This window comes from Panthera onca, chromosome B4 (genome assembly GCF_046562875.1).
Source record: "Panthera onca isolate mPanOnc1 chromosome B4, mPanOnc1 haplotype 2, whole genome shotgun sequence".
Taxonomy (NCBI): Eukaryota; Metazoa; Chordata; class Mammalia; order Carnivora; family Felidae; genus Panthera; species Panthera onca.
Window position 1 is genome coordinate 132,196,532 of NC_138345.1, and position 8,138 is coordinate 132,204,669.

Consider the following 8,138-nt stretch of genomic DNA (forward strand, 5'->3'; position numbering starts at 1 on the left):
GCCAGCCTCCACCAAGAGAATGACAAGGCCTTGGAGCCGCCGCTACGAGCCGTGCTGCCGCAGGTGGCCATGTCCCTGCTGGTCTGCTGCCTAGACAGGCTGTGGGTGGCCGTGGGGCGGGTAGGCCGGGCCATGCTGGGCCCAACCTCTAGGGTGGGCCAGGCTGTGCTGGGCAGAGTCCAAAGACCTGGATGAGGTCACTGCCATCCTTCCAGCCATCCCCATCCCTGGCCCTGACCCAGCCGCCCGGAGCAGGCTCCCACCGGCCTCCATCAGCCTGTGCCTCGTGTTTGGGGACAAGGACGCCAGTGGGCGAGAAAGAGGCCGTGGCTTTGGGGCCACCGAGGTGCCCATTAGCACCAGGTTCCAGAACAGCAAGACAAGCAAGATGGCCTCCAGGTGTTCAGGCTGGGGGACCTGGTCTCAGCTCTATCACCACTGTGTGTCTCTGGGGAGGCTCCTTTACCTTTCTTAGCCTGTTTCCTTTTTCGTAAAAATTAGACGATAGGCCTCTAGGGAGAGGGGATATATACAATTGGGCCATTTGTAAATTGTAGAGTGTTCTTCCTTCTTTAATGACCCTACCAGAGTGTATAAGACCTCCTTGGAGACAACTTTCATATTCTATCAAAGGATATAAAAAGAAGGCCGTGATAAATGGAGTGATGTAGTCAGCTCATGGATCGACGGACCTAATGTCTTAAAAAATGTCAGTTTGTCTCCAAATTAATCCATACAGTCATTGGGATTCCAACCAAAATCCCAAGGGATTGTGGCAGGGGCTACTCAGAAACAGATTCTAAGATGTATATAGAAAATCAAAGTCCTGGGCGTGCCTGGGTGACTCAGTTGTTTAAGCATCTGACTTTGGCTCAGGTCATGATCTCGCGGTCCATGGGTTCGAGCCCCACGTCCGGCTCTGTGCTGACGGCTCAGAGTCGGGAGCCTGCTTCGGATTCTGTGTCTCCTTCTCTCCCTGGTCTCCCCAGCTCATGCTCTGTCTTTTGTGCTCTCAGAAGTAAATAAACATAAAGAAAAGAAAATCGAGGTCCTTGAAAAGTTAGGGCTTTTTGAAAAAATGAAGCCAAGATGGGGATTTACTTGACCATATATTAAGACATATAACCAAAGCACAACAGTAAAAACAATGCGGTAGTGACACAGGCACAGAAAAACAGGCAGATGAATGGAATGGAATGTAGAACCCTAGACATAGGCTGGGTACACACGGAAACTCGATACATGAAAAAAGTGACATCCCAAACCAGGATGAAAGCATGGATTATGTAGCAGAAGGGGTTGGAGAAATTGGTTCACGACAGGAAAAAATAAAAACATATGGACCTTGTAGTGGATTGAAGGTGTTTCTCAGAAGATATGTCCACCTGTCAATGCGGCCTCATTTAGGAAAAAGTCCTTTGCAAAGGATTCTTTGAATCAAGGATCTTGAGATTAGATCATCCTAAATCAGGATGGGCCCTAAACCCAATGACTAGTATCTTTTTTTTTCAAGTTTATTTATTTTGAGAGAGACAGAGACAGCACAATTTGGCCGGGGGGGGGGGGGGGGGGGGCGGGGCGTGCGAGGGAGAGAGAGAATCCCAAGCAGGCTCCGCACTGCCAGAACAGAGCCCGAGGCAGGGCTCAAACTCATGCAACTGTGAGATCATGACCTGAGCCGAAACCAAGAGTTGGACACTTAACCGCCTGAGCCACCCGGATGCCCCTGATGGGTATCTTTATAAGAAAAACTAAGGGAAGGAGAAACACAGAGGGGAGGGCCATGCGAAGAGAGACACAGATTAGCCAAGAAATGTCAAGGATTGCCAGCAGCCACCAGAAGCGTGAAACAGCTTCTCCTTCAGAGCCTCCAAAAGGAGCCCACCCTGCCAGCATCCTGATTTCAGACTTTTCCAGAACGGCGAGAGAGTAAATGTCTGTTGTTTTCGGCCACCAAGCTTTCGGTAACTTGCTACAGCCGGCCACAAGAAACGAATACAGACCCTTACTTTGCGTCTCAGCTCTATACGTAAGGTCCAAAAAAATTTGAGGCGCTGTACCAATGCAGATGGGTATTATTTATGTTATTACAGTGATTTGTATGTGCCCAATGCATTTCTTAGCCTTTGGGAAATAGCTGCCCTTCACTGAGGGCAGAAGAATCTTTTATTTCATTCAGTCAGTCAACCCTTTGAGGAAAGCACTCTTCAATCAGCTCCATTTTAGAGCTAAGGAAACCATCCCGGAAGAACTTAGTAACTTCCTGGGGTGCCTGGGTGGCTCAGTCGGTTAAGCATCCGACTTCGGCTCAGGTCATGATCTCCTTGTTCATGGGTTCGAGCCCCACGTCGGGCTCTGTGCGGACAGCTCGGAGCCTGGAGCCTGCTTCGGATTCTGGGTCTCCCTCTCTCTCTGCCCCTCCCCCACTCATGCTCTGTCTTTCTCTAAAATAAACAAACATTAAAAAAAGATTTGCCGGTGCAGCCACTCTGGAAAACAGTATGGAGGTTCCTCAAAAAATTAAAGATAGAACTACCCTACGACCCAGCAATTGAACTACTAGGCATTTATCCAAGGGACTCAGATGTGCTGTTTCAAAGGGACACGTTCACCCCCATGTTTAGAGCAGCACTATCAACAATAGCCAAAGCATGGAAAGAGCCCAAATGCCCATCGACGGATGAATGGATAAAGAAGATGTGGTACATAGATACAATGGAGTATTACTCGACAACCAAAAAGAATGAAATCTTGCCATTTGCAACTATGTGGATGGAACTGGAGGGTATTATGCTAAGTGAAATTAGCCAGTCAGAGAAAGACAAAAGTCATATGACTTCACTCCTATGAGGACTTTAAGAGACAAAACAGATGCACATAAGGGAAGGGAAGCAAAAATAATATAAAAACAGGGAGGGGGGCCAAACAGAAGAGACTCCTAAATATGGAGAACGAACTGAGGGTTCCGGGAGGGGTCGTGGGAGGCGGGAGGGGCTCAATGGGTCAGGGGCACTAAGGAATCTACTCCTGAAATCATTGTTGCACTATACGCTAACACTTTGGATGTCAATTAAAAAAATAAAATTAAAAAAAAATTGACCTATTAAAAAAAAAAAAAAGAATTCAGTAACTTCCTGAGGTCACACAGCAGAATTCGCACCTTCAACCTCTAGCCTTCACATCCCTGTTCAGAATGAGCTCTTTCCAGGGTTTCTGTGGCACCTCCTTCACTGCCACCACTAGCATGGAGGCGTCAGGAAGACAGGCTCTACTGAGTTCCCTGCTGTGTCCCCAGGCCAAGAGTATATATATATATGTGAATACGATATGTGTGTATATATGTACATATGTGTGTATATACATAGATATACGTGTGTGTGTATACGTATCTATTCATATATACGTATATATGCATATATGATCCTATGAATGACATCAGATGCCAGTGTCCCCTTTTAGACTTCTGCCTGTGCTATTCCCGCTTGTTTGCTGTTTACAGAGCCTGCTTGCCTCCCAACCCTCAATGTTAAATCCAGGCAACTGTCCCCTCCTGCCTGGATTACTGCACCCGCCTCCAGGAGCATCCTTTTTTCTCCTCCCCTTGCTCCTAAAATCCATCCTCCGCCCTGCGGGCGGCGGGGTAAGATCTCACGCTGTGAATCAGATCAAGTTATTCCACTGATTAAGATCCTCCACTTGGGGGCGCCTGGGTGGCTCAGTCGGTTGAGCGTCCGACTTCGGCTCAGGTCATGATCCCACGGTCTGTGAGTTCGAGCCCCGCGTGGGGCTCTGTGCTGACAGCCCAGAGCCTGGAGCCTGCTTCGGATTCTGTGTCTCCCTCTCTCTCTGGCCCTCCCCCGTTCATGCTCTGACTCTCTCTGTCTCAAAAATAAATTAAAAAAAAAAAAAAAGAAGAAGAAGAAGAAAAAAGACCCTCCACTGGCTTCCCATAGTATGAGGCCGGGGGCTGGGTCCCGGCGCATCCCTGAGTCCCCCGGGGGGAGGGGCCCCATCCAGACCCCGCCCCCCATTCCACCTGCTGCCCTCCCTGCAGCAGAGCCTTTGAACCTGCTGCTCTCCCTGCCCGGAACACGGGCTGACTTCCACTCACTCTTGTTAAACCATAAATGTTAAGAGATGATAAAATCGCGACTCTTGTGCAGGTATAAAACGAACATATATCAAAGATTTTATTTAGTGCATTAATTAATGAGAGAACTAGACAGATGCCACAGCTGGTTCAAAGGAAAAGATGCGGAACCACACATTCATATGGAGTAAAGAAATGTCGAAATGAATTTACAAACAGATGTAAAATTGACTTTCTCCCGGGGGGGGGGGGGAGGGTGTCCTTCCACTGGACCGGATTTATTTGCATACCTATAGATAAGGGTTATTTGCGTAGCTGCACTTTATCTACAATCCACAGAGCCATAAAACAGTTTCACAGCAAAGAAGAACCTTTTAAACTGCATCAAACTAGATAACCCCCGAAGCTTTGAGCATGTCAGCAAAAAAAAAAAAAAAAAGGACAGCCAGTGATCTCGTTTGCTCGTTCCAAAATAAATTTTTGGAATTAAATTTTTCTTCCACTCTTCAGATTGTACCTTATACATTACTTCTTGGGAAGCCTCCTCCAATCACCTGATGGTACAATCTGGTCTCCCTCCCCTCCTCAGACCTCATCCCCCATGGTGGATTTTATTTATTTGTTTGTTTGTTTGTTTGTTTGTTTAGTAAGCTTTAGGCCCAACCTGGGGCTTGAACTCAAAACCTGGAGACCAAGCGTCACGCGCTCTACCAGCTGAGCCAGCCAGGTGACCGCCTCTTTGCAGATTTTAAATGGTCACTGTCAGCTGCTTTAAAGAGGGTGCCTCTCTGTCTTGCACAGCACCGAGCACATAGGCAGGTTTCGTAAATACTTGTGGATGAATGTGCGGTGAGCCTGTTAGTTTGGGGGATATGTAAATATTATCAGTGGAGCCTCAGGTTTGGACCTCCTGGGTCCCTCTAACCAAAATGTATTTCTCTGCCCTGGGGGAACATGAAGGTGAGAAGCCCCTCCCCCCAGAACCCCCAGCATTTTCCTCGTTTGACCAGCTGACCTAATAGCCACCCGAGTCTTTGTTTCCTCGGGTGTAAAGTAGAAAGAATCACATCTGAATCAAGGGGTCATTCATTCATTCATTCAGTGAATTCATTCATTCATTCATTCAGTGAATTCATTCATTCATTCATTCAGTGAATTCATTCATTCATTCATTCAGTGAATTCATTCATTCATTCATTCATTCATTCAGTGAATACGTAGGATTGATTGCCTGTTACACACCAGATTCTATTAGTCGATGTACAAGGAACAAATTTAGAATCTCTAAAAGTAAGAAAGAGAATTTTATTCCAGCCCCAGTTAGGACAGCTGCCTGGGAAACACGGTCTTCAGAGGGAAGAACGTGTTTCAGAGAATGAACAGGGTTATGTACTTTTTTTTACATCTTGTAAAAAGCTCAAAAGATTATAGGTTAGCAGATAGGTGGGAATCACAAGTTTTATCAGAAAGGAATGCAGGGAGTGGGAGCATTGATAGATATCTCAAATGGGGTGCCTGGGTGGCTCAGTCGGTTAAGCGTTTGACTCTTGATAACAGCTCAGGTCGCGATTTCGAGGTCGTGATTTCGAGGTCGTGAGATCGAGCCCCACATTGGGCTCTACGCTGCGTGTGGAGCCCGCTCAGGATTCTCTCTCTCTCTCTCCCTCTCTCTCTGCCCCTCACCCGCTCATGCTCTCTCGCTCTCTCTCTCTCTCTCTCTCTCTCTCTGAAAATGAATAAATAAACATTGTTGTTTTTTTTTAAAGGACAAGATGGTTTTCCTTCAGGCGCTCATTCACAAAGCAGCTGCACAATACATGTGTGGCGGGCCATAAATCGGGCTTCTGGTTTGAACAAAGTTTATATACAGTCATGCTGACTTAGAAGTAAATCTTTTTTTTTTTTAATTTAATTAGTCTTTCTCTGAATAATTTCACTTAGCATAATACCCTCCCGTTCCATCCACGTAGTTGCAAATGGTAGAAGGAAATCTAAAGTGGCTTCCGTCGTGTCTCAGGACTTTAGAGAGCTTTTCTGTCATCAGTTATACTCATGACATATAATTCTTTGTATAATTATAATATACATTCTCTCAATCTTCAAAATCCCTTACACCAGGACTTCTCAAGCTTTAATATGCAAACCAATCACCAGGCTTGTTAGAATGTGGGTCTGATTCATGAAGACTAGGTCTGCGGCTGCTCTTTGGGGCACCCTTTAAATAGCAAGGCTCGGGGCGCCCGGGTGGCTCAGTGGCTCAAGCGCCCGACTTCGGCTCAGGTCACGATCTCACGGTTCATGAGTTCGAGCCCCGTGTCGGGCTCTGGGCTGACGGCTCGGAGCCTGGAGCCTGCTTCGGATTCTGTGTCTCCCTCTCTCTCTCTCTGTCTTTTTCCCCTGCTCATACTGTCTCTCTCCACCTCTCAAAAAATGAAGAAATGCTAAAAAAAAAAAAAAATCTTTTTAAACCAATTAGATCTCCAAAGGTACTCAGTTGAATTTTTGTTTTATAACGCAACAAATCGCAATTTCTGGGAGCGAAACCCGGGCATGAGGCATTTGGAAAAGTTCTCCAGATGATTCTAAAATGTAGCCAAGATTGAGAACCACAGGATTGAAGAATTCCACATGAGGGTCGAGTTGGTAGGTTTCAGCAGTCGCCCAGCCAACCAATCTCTTCCAGATTGGTGATGTGTGCCCAGTTCTGCCCTGGGGGTGGGGGATTTGGGGGTGAACCCATCTGGTGTTCATTCAAGGTACCTGGAGAGGTGGGAGAGGGTTGACGGTGGAAGAGGAGGTGAGGCACGTCTTCTAGAAGGAGGCAGCTCTCCTCAGAGGTGAGAAGGTTTCTGTGGCCTGCCCTATAGGCTCCTGGGCTGGGTGATTTCTGCCGGGTAGGCTTCTCAGGACCTAGGGTTACCCTGGTGTGCTTCTTGGGCACAGAATCCCCTGAAAAACAATAAATGCACATCAGTCACGATGTGCTGGCAGGGCAGAGTCTTCTTGGGATTCTCCCTCACCCTCTTTCTCTCTGCCCCTTCGCCGCTCGCCTGCGCTTTCTCTCTCTATCTCAAAATAAGTGAATAAACTTAAAAAAAAAAAAAGACTATAAAGGTCATTTTTAAATATGGGAGAAAAATCCTTGTGACCTATGGATGTCGAAAGTCTTAAATAAGGCCCCAGAAACACAAATAATGAAGGGGAGGAAATGATTGTATTAGGCTGTGTCAAAAGTAAGGTTTGCTTTTCAGGGAAGGACATTGTAAACAACGCTCACAGAGTACGCACTAGGTGCCTGGCACTGTTCTGTGTGTTTCCTAATGTTACGCCTCTTAACCCAATCATTCTTGGTGCCGTGCGTATCCGCACGTCAGTACGTGGAGAATCAGAGCCGTAGAAAGAGGTACACTTGAAAGTGGTGAGAACAGATTCAAGCTCCCGGAGGCAGGGACCAAAGTGCGGGCGCTCAACCCGGGGTCCGCAAAGGCTTTCTGGAAGGGACCAGAGAGTACACGTTTTGGCTTCGTCAACCATGCAGTTGCAAGGATCCAAAGTGCGCTCCGGTGGCATTAGGGTTACGTTAAGCTAAAGACACCTGAACAAACATCAGCCGCAAGAAACTTCTTTGCTGCCTCATGCACGACTTCCTGAAAGATACAGCCACACAAATTTCCGGTCTGAGTGATTCACAGCCGAAATGGAGACTAACCATCGTAACCTGAATAGTTGCTTCAACAAACTTTATCTGAAACTGTCACACCTTCTATCTAGAGCCGTGGGCAGTGGCATCAGGTGGGGAACATGGTAGAAACACAGATGCCCAGGCCCCACCTGTCATCACCCTGAGCCTCTACGTTCTTTCTGAGCTTGCCCTGGGAGGCTGGTGCACACCACACATGGGAACCTCTGCTTGTAGGGAAAGAAAATAATCGTGCCTCCTTCCATCTACCCTTCTAGGTTCTCAGCTGGGGCTCTGTAATAAGTGACAAATTAACAAGAGAAAAGCAAACAGAATTGTGTTAACACTCTACATCTCCTGTATACATGG